At 37.2% G+C, this 13752-nt stretch overlaps 1 protein-coding gene across 1 annotated transcript in view; it reads right to left on the bottom strand.

Moving 5' to 3' along the window:
* Nucleotides 1-13653, bottom strand: part of WT1 (WT1 transcription factor) — an 87262-nt gene extending 73609 nt beyond the window's left edge. Inside the window, exons 1-4 of the mRNA XM_035550144.2 lie at nt 13598-13653; nt 12415-12537; nt 11532-11592; nt 10910-11050 (exon numbers count right to left, since the gene is read on the bottom strand). The gene's annotated coding sequence lies outside the window, so the exon portion shown is untranslated. The remainder of the gene's footprint in view (nt 1-10909; nt 11051-11531; nt 11593-12414; nt 12538-13597) is intronic.
* Nucleotides 13654-13752: the final 99 nt, after the last annotated feature.

The raw sequence follows: 13752 nt of genomic DNA, 5'->3' as shown, positions 1-13752 counted from the left end.
CTAATGCGCTTTTAATTTGGAATGTGTGTACCAAGTACTGCTCATAGCTTAATATTTTGAAAACAAAATACCAGTGACTTCAAGGACATATGACTGCATCCTATATCTCTTAGCTAAATTGAAAGCAGACAGACAGGTAAATTTTTTTTTTAATTTACATCTGAATCTTTTCCCAATTCAACAAAATAAACCATCATGACAAGGCTTTTAAGTACATCTTAAAATGACATTTTTGTTACTTAGATCCCAGTGACAAGAAAGATGAATTATGTCTCAGAATTTATTCAGCATTGCTAATTAAACTCATTCCTCAAGGCCTCAGAAGCACTAAACCACTGGAGTGTAACAGTGAAAATTAGTGATTTGAACAGAAGAATCATGAACTTTGGAAAAGAAAACATTACCCATAGGTGGAGCTCACAAAATATCCCCTTCCAGAAACTAAATAAGATTAATGAATGTGAAGTCAAGAAAAACAACAGTTTTCAAAAGTCCTCGTCTTATTTTCTGAAGAGCACAACCTAAAATACTTAGCACCACTAAAAACCTTTACCATGCGTACATATATTTAACACACACACACACAAAACAAAACAACAACAACAACAAAAAACAACAGGGAAGCAAGTTTTATAGTTTTCACCTTGCTATGTAGTGCAGAAAAAAAATTCTTCACCAAAAAAAATCATTTTTTTAAAGTGAAATCAATCCTAAAGTACTTCTAAATCCTTGGGTCCAAATTCTGTCCCTCCAAATTTTGTCATACTTTGCTCAAAAATGTTTTCCTAGAGGTTTCATTGTTACCAGTAATGTTCTATGTCCAGTGAACCAATTGTGTCCTTCCCAAGTTCCCGCTGAAGAGTCTGGAGAGCAGCCCATCCAGAACACAGCCCTTACGGGCTCTGCCCCTGCACTGTTCAATGAATGTAGCACAGATATAACACTAAAAGTAGCACCACCTGTCAGGATAATGTGGAGGCACAAGTGGCTATTGCATCTGGAAATCCATGCTAAAGATAGCAAAGAGAAAGCCTTCAAAATCAGAAGTCAGTGCTGAAATGACAAATTTAATTCAGGGGTTATTCTGGTAGGAATATCAAGGGGGCCACAAGGTGCTGCCTGGTTAAAAGGCAAGATGCTGCCAGTCATCAACCTTTGCCAACAGCAGGACTAATCTGCTTTTGGCCAATGATTGTAGCTGGTTATAAGTGTCATTTGCTTGGACAAGCCCAGCTTTCTATGCGATTGAGCCATGCTTTGCTATACTTAATGATTCCTACAGGAGTTTTTCTGATCCGGAGTCCCCAGTAACTGCAGAACCTCTCTCCAGTTTCCAGTGTTGGATTCCAGCTGTTCTGCATAGATGGACATATTTTTTTTTCACTATAGCACGTACAAATCCATACACTCAGAAACCTTTAACTTAGAAACAACTCATCCCTAAGAACAAAAGAAAAGCCTCCTTTTCTAAAAAAGGAAGGCATGTAGCCTACCAACAGGGCTTGGCTTTTAGACAAAACCACATTGATACATGAAACCACAATACAAAGCCCATCACCTTCATGACAAGAATATCATTGCAATAAAAGTGTGTCAGCTCTTGAAATCCTGCACTGTTTGGTGATCTGCTCCAGTGAGGTTCTGCAGAGATCCCTTACCTCTAGAGGCTACAGTCAGGACCGAGCAGCAAAACACAGAAATGTGATCTCTGTCAGCCTTCACATGACACTTACAAAACAAAACACACACTGCAACATAAGTGACCACTTTTGTTCAAAGCCATCAGATGACTGAACATGCACAGCCATATAATTATTCCTTAAGCAGACAGTTCTCTTGGTGATTTGGAAAAGTGGAAGAACTGAATGCAAAACTCCATCAATACAAGCTAGGCAACTGACACAAATTCCAAATGCTAACAGGAGCTTAAAAACAAACAAACAAACAAAAAACCACAACTATTTCCATTAAATGCATCTTTGAGAGCAGAATTCTTACTTTGTAAGAACATCCTTTCCTATGGTGTTTACATTCAAAAGCTACTCTCCAATGTAAATTACCTCTGGCCAGTGGTTTCCCAGCGAGAAATGCTCACTTACCAGACACTAGGTTAATATCATATATATGAGATACAAAAGAGAAACTGTACTTGGAACTGAACTTCTGCAACTGTCCAGTAGCACTCCTCAATGTCTGCTGTTCTTGCAATGTCAAGCTCTGTAGCAGCAACCAGTAAGCAAAGCTTTCCTTAAACATGAATGGCCAAAGCTACACGTAAGTATTCTACTGTTGCTTACTTCTCAGTAGAGTGAGAAATACTTTTGTTCACTTTGCCACTTTGCATTTATTGTACATGGGACAACTGATCAAAGAGGCTCACATTCATATAAAAACAAACAAACAAAGAAAAACCCCACAAAAACGACGTGGGCACAGCTCACATTTGGACTTGTAGAGTTACTATTTATAAACGTTCATTTATGCTCTATACTAATATAAATCTATACTATTTATGCACACTGAAGATACCAAACCTTTAATATAAAGGCCATTTTGTGGTTTTTAAATATGGACTTTTAACATTCGAATGTGAGATCTGAATCTCATATTAAGCAACACACTTATATAAAACCTGACAAACGCAAAACATGGCAAAATTGACGATGATTCTTCTTCCATATTTCTGCACTACTTACTGTCCCATTGTAATTTTTCAGCTGAGAAATGCTTTCATAATATGTTAATTTTCAACATGGTATTCAATAATCAGAAAACAAATCTGCTGAAATCAGAGGAACATAAAATTCATGAATAATGTGAGACAGGATTTTAGGAGAGGATGTGGTACTGTCCGTATTGTATTATTCAGCACTAATAACTAACCTGCACATTTTTTGTTGAATGCATCACCCTTCACTCAACGTTAGTCAACCTGCCCCTTCACTTAGCAAAAGATAAGGTAGGCAATTAACATAAGTCAAATGAGTTGACTCTAGCAGTATCCATTTCTCTTCATCAACTGTGTTTCTATGACTAGTTCACATGGAGACATCTACACTAAACAGAGGAGATCAATCTCATCCTCAGTATTGGAACATGAGGCATGTCTTTCTCTGGGGTCCAAGTTCACAATTCTACTCCTTGAGGTTCATTGTGTAGCCTTATTAAAGCTTGACTAGAAGGCCTCAAGGTCCCTAATTATGTTAATTTTTGGATGTTCTTTTTAGAAGTGTTTTAGAGAAGCAGAGCCTATTTGTTTATTTTGAGGTTGCTGGTAACTTTTCTATTTGGAATTCTTTGCATGTGATTCAAAAATGAAAAGTTTTAAAATCCAGCAGAGATGTGAAACATTACAAGGTTCTAAGTTCTGATCAGTTTCCACTCTCACAAATATGCAAGGGGAAGTTCTGAGAAGGGAGTATGGAGAAGTTAATTAAAGAATTAACAGTTTATAAAATACTGTTTTATTAGAGGTATCAAATTCAAATATTTGGTTGAAGGAATAAGCATAAACTGTTGCTTTTTCAATAATTTTATATCTTGCTGTGGTTTAACATGACACGGCACTAAACAGAAGTTTGCAGTCAGCTGTGAATGTGAAGGCACAAACTTTTTGACAGTATTAAGTTCATACAGTTTTGTGAAGATATTTCTCAGGCAAGAAGGACAACATGATATTGTACACTTTAAAATGGCAAAGATACCATGAAGGGTAGTATCTACACAATTTTAAGTTATGGAAGCAAGATACTGCTTTTAAAGAATTGAGATTTATCACAAAAACGGGCTCTACAGGAAAGAAAGAAAAAGTCATAATTATACATTATTTGAAATATGTAGCTCATGTGATTATATACCATAACTTTAAAAACAGAAGTTAAAATGCAAAAACTAGCAGTACATTCAAATGGTTAAGAAGTTTCTGAACGGTTCTCTTTCCTAAGAAAAGATGTTCTCAAGTTGCAGCTACTCTGAAAAGAACAGTTTTCCATCACTTGAGTACTTTTAAAGAAAGTATTTCTAATCCAGCAGCATATTAGTATGTCCTTAAGGACAGAGCAAGACAAATACATATCATGTATCACTGTATTCTTAGAATTAAACAGCAAGGGAGAATAATAATGGCAGTGTAATTCTTAGTGAGAGGGATTCTTCAGAAATGGAAAGCTGCACTGTTTTAGAGATAACTCTGCTCTCCTCTGAGACTTACACAACAGTAGCATGCTGCACTTCTGGTACCTCAGAGAGGGATATATCCTTCAAAACCTTTTCTTTGAGACAACTTATGGGGCCTTTTCTCACAGAGAGGGTCAGAGCCACAGACAAATGATTAGAAGTATGAAAAGATTTCTTGATGAGGAGAGACAGTCATGATGAGGACCATGCAGCTTAGAGAATTGCTGTGTAAGAGGGTATTCCGCAAATGCACATTAAATAATGAAAGATACAGAGAAACCAGGCACTCTGCATTTCGTCTGTATTATAACTGACTTCTAATGAAAGTAAAGCGTAACAGCACATAATTCACTGGTGGAACTCCTGCCTTTACTAGGGTTAGAAGAGGATCTTAAAAGATGTAAAGAAATGTTTCCCATTCATTTTGGAACAGATATTTGTCAATACTTTTCACAGAATATGTTTCATTCTTTAATAAATTTATAATTGAAAAAACTCTATAGATGATGTGATTCCATGGATCAGCTAAAGATTTCTTGACATGCTGATGTGATAATCAATGACAGATTCCAAAAATATTCAATGTCCTATTAAAGAAGGAAATTATGTTTACATTTCATGGCATGTCAAACAGTGGCTGAGAAGGGACAAGAAAGAACCTTTCCACTCCTTTTCCCCTGTTCTCCACGGACAACTTGTTCTGACAGCCTGTTCTGGAGTTCCATCCATCACCCTCCAAATCATCCCCCAACAGGCAGGATCAGCTGCAGCATGCCAAACTACATGACACAATATGACATATTCTTATGTGTCTGCAAAAATGGACTTGCAAAACTGCATGCAATTACAGAACACATTAATAAAGTTTTCTTTAGAGACTTCCTCTTCAAATTTAAGATTACACTCACTATTTACACAGTAGATGGTCACCAGAATGGAATTTAACTATCTTACCCATTTCAAAAATATTGCCAGATCTTGAACATTTAACAAGGTTTCCGTAGATTTTATAAGGGTCAAAGGGAAGGAAAGGCTTCGAAGATACTTTAAAAATAATGCTTCCATTCCACTTAGAATGGAAATTGCCTTTTTTGACACCTAAAGCTGCTGAGTTCTTGATCTGCTTTGCTTCAGGTAGAGAATTCATTAGGCGATGAAAAACTTCTCAAGCAGGGTTATGAGCTCTTTCCACTTTATGCACATGGCCTGAGATTCTTTCAGCTATTTTGAATGTTTTTGATGTATTAATCAGCAATGGATCCTTCGTTGCAAAAACTGCAAAGAGTATGGTACTCAGAGAAGCTTACTGAACTCTTGTGACACTGTTTGTGGATTTGGGGGTGTTATTGTGACATCTGGGTAAGTCGTTACAGAATTCTGTGATTTTTTTTTCAGGGTGCTTTGAACAGCACATGGAACAAAAGCCCACAAATTGGAGATGAGTACCATCCTTTTGAGATATATTTAAAAAAAAGTTATAATCCAGAACTTCCTAATAATTGCAGAACCTGCCCTAACAGCAATGTTTTCTCTAAGGTCATCACCAGATGAATAGCAAGCTTTGTTTATTTTTCAGTCCACTTGGACATGATAGATTTTGTTTTGGGAAGATGTTTGGTTTGTAATGTAAAGTGCCCATTGAAAGATGTTTATGTTTTCTCTGTATGTAAGGTTTTCCAGAGTCTTTGGTGGTGTCGTAAGATGTATTTCATAGCATGCTCATACAAGAGTAGGCTGTTTAAATTATTATGCTAGACCCCGTAACTACAATAAAAGCTGCAAGAAAGTAATGCCAACCAGAGTGCAGCAAGACTCGCATTCTGATCATGCTACCTCCACATTAAACACTTACTCGGTGTGCAACTTGGCAAAAGGTTTTTCACCAAAATTATAACTAAACTCCTTTCTTATCATGTTTTTTTCCCCAAGAGAGAAAAGAGAAGGTTGATAGGAATAAATACATATTTAGATAGCACATATTATTTGACTAAAAGTCTAACTTCTCAGTTAAAAGGAAGAAAAGAACATTTAACTTTGTATTTTCATCACTGAATCAAAGACAATTAAAAAAAGATAATTCCTAAATAAGCTGAAAAAAGTGAATTTCCTAACAAGTAATGCAAGCATCATAAAAATATCTCTTTTATCCCAATATACAGGCTGATACAGCAATTTTTATTAAAACCAGACTCTATAGCAAAAGGAGCAAAAAGCTCCTCTTAAAAACCCAATTATTGAGCTCCTTCTTAGAAGTTCAAACTAGTTTCCACATACATTGCTCTTCTTCTGAGATTGATACTTAATAAAGGGTGTGGATTTGTTCGTGTTCTTTTTCATCAGCCACCTAGAAAGGCCAAGCTCATTTGATTTGTGAAGGCACAAAGAGAGACCGCACCATTTACCAGAACAGAAATCGCTTTTGCTTATTACAGTGCAGCATGCTGGTTGTTGTGTTAGATGCCATTTCTAGGTGGGTAATATAGTCATTTCTTAAATTACTCTTGCCCCAAAACACTGCATTCTAGTTCGACAATACCTGAAGCACGAATACCCAATACTGTTTTTAAGTATCAGAATTGTTCAGTTGGTCAAAGAACTTGGTGATTCCTGGAGGAAGTGTGGCGACAGTAATGAAAAAGCAGAAAGCAAACAGAAAATCTGTACTGAAGATGAAGTTTTGTAGAGTAAATGCAGGACAGCAATCACATAGAAAACACTCTGTAGAAATCTTTGAAAAGATTTAAATGTAAACTTACATATTATATATCTGATTTTATGTACCTATATATTAAAAACAGAAATTTTCTATAAAACATACAGAAATGATAACTATCACTGGCTAAAAACCACTATAGATTAATAAAATAATCTGAACAGATCCTGATCTGCCGACGAGAGGGTACACAGTCCTGACAGATCCCTTAGTACAGATGGTGGGAGTAAAACATATCCACATGATAATCACATCCTTACCAAAATTGAAAACGTATGTGAAAGTCATGGTGGTCTTGCAAAAATATAAACTCATAAACGATTTCTTGATTTGGTGTCATCATTCATTTCTTTCATTTGAAAAATCAGTTTTAGTAGGACATACAAAGATCGATGGCTTTTTCATAAAAGGATATTTTATGAAATAGTGAAATGTAGCATATTTCTATCTGATAAATGCAGAGACCTGTAAACTTTGAACCCATGTTGGCCTTTGTTGCTCATGACCCTGTTTAAGTGATTTATTTACTTTTAACAACTAAAGTCTGCAGGAGGTAGAATATACCGTGTAGGTCTTTAATTCTGTTGAAAATTTAACAGTTTAAACACAGAATGGCTGACATTAGAAGACCTATTACTGAACAGTCATCTTTATTTCAGTATCCCTTTTAGGAATAATATTTATGGTTGCAGAAAAATACATAATTAATATAAACAGCCTGGTAGGCTGCTGCAGAGCGAGGAGGAGATGGCACCCTTGGACCTATATCAGAGTGTCTGGTGGACTGCATCAAAGCTACAAAATCTGGAATCGTGGCATGTGTAAAGGTATGAAATCAGGGAGCTTGCCTGTTGTCTAGAAGAACAGCTTGAGGGAACTGAACACTCCCCACACCTTTGTGAAATATGGATTTCAAAGAGTTAGCAAATCCCAAGGAAATAATACTTCACAAGAAATTTTCTGTTGGACTTTCAGTGTAGTAGTAGCTTCATGTTTGACCTAAATGAATTCAGTTCCTTTTTTTCCCCTCCCTCCACTGCTTCTTTCTTACATTTTGTGAGTGTGAAACAAAGTTAAAATAGCATCATGGGCATACTTCCCACTCTTTAGTGTATATTTCGCCACAGAAATTAAGCAGATCAATCCTCTTCAATATGAAGGAAGAAATCACCTCAACTACAAATGATTTTCCATACAGAGAATCCATCATTGTTTCAAAACAGTGGGGACTTATTCCAGGATGTTTCCTTAGTAGCAAACTACATTACTGCTCTAATACTCTTTCATTAGATTAGCGTACACAATCTTAACAGGCTTTAATACGTATCTCAGCATTATCATATAGTGTCCAGTGCTCCATCTTATAGAAGAAAACTGATATGGTCAAAGACATGAATAATGTTTTATTATTATTATTATTCTGTTTTGAAGTTGCTCATTCATTGAATAAGCTTCTGAGGTTAACCAAATTCTATCTTTGTGAAATATCTCAAGGATATATGGTGCTGTAATACAAATAATATATGTTTAAAGCCCCCCTACTTTTCTTTACTCTTCATTATTAGAAATAAATCTTATGAAGCAGATAAAAGTATTACAATCAATCCCTCCTGAATGGAGACAGTATGCACTATTCTTTTCAGTACAAGAGAAACTGGCTTTGACTAGACTGGCAACCACTGGCAAACTGATTTTATAGTTTTGATTTATTGAATATTAGAAAATAAACTTTTTTAATAACAACTCCATTTAAGTATTCATTAAAATGGAATTAGTACAAGCAGGGCCAGATTCTCATATCCATATTCTTGTCAGACAGCATTTTATTACACAAAAGTCCCACTGACAGCAGTGGGATTACTTGTAGAAGACTGTTCAGCATGAGAGAGAACGCAGAGTTAGATCCTAACAGGGTACAGAGGACTACAGAAGTAGTCTCCCCACCCCTGATAAATGCCCCCACATCACCCCTCAGCATTGGCTGGAGCAGTACCTAACTGTGTGCCTAAGGCAACTCATCTACACTGGTGTGCATCAATGTCTGGATCTTACCAACACAAACACCTGACTCACCTTGTCCCTGCCCCAGGTATGGGGCACTTGAAATACGAATCTTCATCCTCACAAAGGAAATCATTCCCAAAGATTAATTATTTTACTTTAGACTTTATGCTGAAGATGTTTATCATCACAGTTCTTTCAGTCTGAGCAACAGTTAGAACTGGAGAATGCATAGCACATGTTGCCTTACAAGAGCACTACAAAGGTGAATTTTGATTTATAAGAAAAATCAAGCAGAAGGAAAAAAACAGGGGGCTTAGTAATGATTCTTATTAAAGGATCAAGGCTGCATACTGAAATTGTTTCAATTACACAGCAGAAGACCACCTTGTGGATTTTTTAGTTTATTTTTTTGTACACTGGTGATTTAAATATATATTAAAAAAATCCAGTAAACTTTTGTGATGGCAAGGGGGAAAATTGGTTTAGCTATTACTACTGCTGATGAGTAGGAAAAGCATATCGATTCTTCCCATATACAAACCAAAGAGACTCTCAAAATGAGCTCAAGCACCTGTACTGTCTGTCTTTATTCAGCAATCTCTAACTATAATGAACAGGGTAAGAGGTTGAGAAATGTGACCTTTATACATGAAGCAATGACGTATGAGCAATTGGTGATTATCCTAATTATCTTTCATTTAAAATTACTGGCCATTGATTTTGGAAAATAATCTTTAGTATGTATATTGTGCTTTTGTATTTTCATTACATATGCAGGTCATATGTGAAGTGTGTTTCCATTCCTTGACTGGGTGAGCATAGGTAGAATCCAGTCCTGTCAGCAAATACTCAGTGTATTCAGTCAGTGTACATGCAGCCCTTCTTCCTCTAAAAGACTGATGTTTCTGTACAACTCCTTAGCAGAAAACTAATTTGCCAATAGAAAAACAGATATGGTCAAAGCCAATTTGTTTAATACTTTCTAAAATTCTAAAAAATAAAAAGAAAAAAGCCTATGTTTGTTTGCAGGTATAATTAGTAAACAGACTACTTATTGTTGTTTAACTTTCATTTAAAAACTAGCCAATGCTACGGTTTTCTATTGTGTAGTTCTATAGCTTGTGAAGGTCCGAGTCGAAAGCTTAAACTTCAGGTTCTTCTGAGATTAAGGCACTGTGCTTTGCAAAGTTATGCTATTATCCCTGGTTATAATCTTCACTGACTTCAGAAATAATTGCTTTGCTTAAACAAAAAGGAAGTCTGATTCTAATTTGCTATCTAGATCTACATTCTTATATTCTTTTTATAGATTTTTGAACAAGTTATCACTGGAATCTTCCTTCACTCAAACATAAGTGAAAGTTTTATCTTACTTCAGATATCACAAAAATAATTTATGACTAAGGAAACAAAACCTTTTGTCTCACAATATATTTCTTTGCGACAGCTGTGGTATTTCACTGAAAGCACAAAAGCTGTGATGGTCTGGACTGCAATCAACCATTTTTAATAGGAAATTTTTACAGACTTTTAATAAGATCTCCTAGCATAATTTATGGGGGGAGGTTTTGAAGTGAAGAGGCATTGTTTGGCAAAGTGTTCTTCCTCTAATCTCAGGAAATTTAAATAATCGAGTGCTCATTTCCTCTAAACTTAGGATTTCTCCTTAAAAAAAAAAAAGTTAAGAAAAACACCTGCTACACCAGCAGCAAAATAAGTGCATCTAGGGTCCAAACACAATATATTTCTAACAGCTTTTCAAATGCAAAATGCTCCATGTCAGAACACAATATTATTAATAGTAACACAATATTGAACTTTGTCTGTTAAATTCAGGATATTCAACAAATATTTTCAATGAAGATAGCATGCTGGTAATGGATAACTGCAGGGTTTTTTTGTTTGTTTTGTTTTAAACTCATATAGTTAGGTGGATTTTAAATAAGTGGACAAGCATGCACAATTTACAAACATTATAAGAAAACCAGAGAAGCACCCAAAGGTTACTACACTTACTGAGGCTATCCAGAATTCCTCCGACTACAGAACTTGGCTGGGAAGAATTAGGACAACTGGCTTTCACTGAGATCTCTGATACATCTTGCAGGAAGATACTCAAAAGGTATTTCAGCACTTTCTCTTAAGTCCCAGACAGAACTAGGTGAAAAAAACAAGCAAACAGATAAAAAACAAAACACATACATAAGCAGGGAGCACATTTCTACATCAATAAAGTTAATCAAAGTTCCTGAATATAAAACAGCTTCGGTCTGGCTAACTGGGATTTTGGATGAAGTTCTGATTTTTTATTTTTACCTTTTTGACTTTTCTGGGTAACCAAGCGTCCGTATTTCTGACTTTGGGTAACAGATACGCTAACTGCGTTCCCCCACTCTAGGTTGGTTAGAACACCTCTCCCAAAGGAGAAGGAAAAAAAAATAAGTACAGAGAGGAAAAGCCTTTAAAGGAAGGATTCATGAACAGCCCAGGTACAGTTGCGGTACCCGGGACTCACCCAGGTCATTGTGTGCTGAAGACCTCAAGAGGGCACTCAGCACAAAACATATTGCATTCCAGGAATGAAAGGTGTCTACAGTTATGTCACTGGCCACTTTCCACAAAAGGCAGTTATCCTTACCCAGTTTTCCAAACGATCAACTCGGCTTTCATCTCCTCACCAGTTCAGTTTAGATACAGAACTGTTAAAAAAGAAAAGAAAAAAATCTGTAGAGGGAAAATAAGCCATTATAGGATCTGTGCTTCTTTTCTATATTGAAGAAGATCCCTTTCATTAATGCTTTTAAGAAATGAGGATTCCTCCGTTTCTAGAGTCAGCCCTAAAACCTTCCTTTTTCAAAAGCTGTCTGTTGCTTTCAAATACTTATTGCCTCCAGAAAGACTGCTTTTACGCTCGAGGCACGCAGGACAGAATACTGCTTCTTTAGACTCCATCTCTCCGGCCTGCCTACAGAACCTAAACAAAACCCACCCAGCCCACAGCGAGTGCCGGTCAAAACTCATCTCCTGCCTTCAGCAGCCGAGATCTAGCGGGATGTTTCCTTCCCTGCCCGTGTACGTACCGGGCACGCTCGCGCCCACATGCCGGCAGCAGCCAAGTCTGTGCCCGTCGGGGCGGCACCGCTCCCCCTGCCCCGAGGGGCTGCGGGCTGCAGGGCGCCGCCTGGCCCCAGGCTCCGCGCTCCTGCTGCAGCCCGGGCGGCCTCTGCAGGGCTCTCCGGCTCCCCAGGCAGAGCCTTAACCCCATCCCCGCCCGGTTTCTGCACTGCCTTCACAGCCTGCAAACGGCATTATAAACAATTGCCTCGTTCCCACAGAGATGTCATTATTCCAATAAAACTGAAACCCATTCTTCTACCACATCCTCTTTACATTGGTAGCTTCACAAAACGCATACTGCCCCTTTTATATTCAAAGTGGACTTCCCCACGCACAAGTTCAAACTCCAGCTACCATCTATCATCTTAATTCTTCTGGGACAAATAAAGTATCATGCAACATACCATATGTGGATATTTCAGCAGAGCTCTTTAGAGGCATATCCTGTCTACTCCATGTGATCAATGGTTATTTTATGTTTGTATATTTAGAATAATATGCGGCAAACCTCCATCTGGGTGCACTACCTTAAAAAAAAGACAAAAAAAAAAGACACTAAGGTTGGGAGTCAGTTCCTGATGTGACTTGAGCCATTTATATACCCTAGGGCATCTGAGACTTCTACAGAGGAATCTCAGACAGCATGTGTAGCCACACATGATATCCTAAAACATAAACTGGCACTAGACACATACTTCAGCACCTGAATCTCCCGAAGGTCTGGGGCAAATCAAAGCATCCCCATTCCCCAGTGCACTAGATGCCAAGTTACCTTTGTTCTCACAGGGCTTCGTTAAGCAGCACTTGATGAGAGTCACCTGCACTTTAAAAATACTTAAACACTCATCCTCTGAAAATCAAATCCCACTGCAGATTAGGCACACAAGGGAGAGACATGTATGAATAACTTTCAGATATACGTTGTAGATAATCAGCGGTATTACTGCTGATCTACATATTACGAAAGAATTGTAACACTACCAATCGGCATTAAAAACAGCTTTAGTAAAGACACCTCATCAGTTAAAGTAGAGTTATTACAACAAAAATACTTCCTCAACTAGAGTAAATTTGTTCGCCAGGATTTGCATGATAGAAAATTTAAGAAAAATTAAGCTTGTATTATTCAAAAGTAATACAAGCTTGTAGATGATCCCAACCAATTTTGATACCTGAACGCTAATAAAAGCAATGTGGGCCTTTAACAGGTTGAATGTGCTCAGTGCTGTGGAAACTTAGAAGCAGGTGCTAGAGCTGCCCTGCTTTTCAGACTGGGTAACTGACTCCAGGTGTTATTTGGTCATGTTTGTAGGTGGGAAAAGAGGGGGGTGAGGTTGTATTCAGCAGTCTTATTAGCTTAGGGAATTTAGGTAAGTTTTTAAGATGCCTTTATTTCTGCAAGATACAGTGGATATAGCAGTAATAAGGTGATGCGACCAATAATTAACTAATAGTTAGCCTTTAATAAAAGGTTGAAACTGCTAGTGTTTTCGACAACTTCTACGTGCTTTATATAAAAGCTGTATTAGAAGTATTTCCTGAAATGTTTGGTGGGGTGGAACAAAAAAGGGTTTTGAATAGGATTACCTTATGCATGTTAGCTGTGATCCAAATGTGTAGAACTCTGAGTATAGAGCCAAAAGCTGTAAAGGCTGTCCTGAAACACAAATGTCCCACAACATTCCCTCAAACTTTGGATTGCGACTTTGCTGCAAATTGCCCAGTAGTTCCATAACAGATTC

Source organism: Cygnus atratus, chromosome 5 (assembly GCF_013377495.2).
Source record: "Cygnus atratus isolate AKBS03 ecotype Queensland, Australia chromosome 5, CAtr_DNAZoo_HiC_assembly, whole genome shotgun sequence".
In the NCBI taxonomy this organism is placed as follows: domain Eukaryota; kingdom Metazoa; phylum Chordata; class Aves; order Anseriformes; family Anatidae; genus Cygnus; species Cygnus atratus.
The sequence above is the reverse complement of the archived record's forward strand: the minus strand, read 5'-3'. Positions and strand labels throughout refer to the sequence as shown.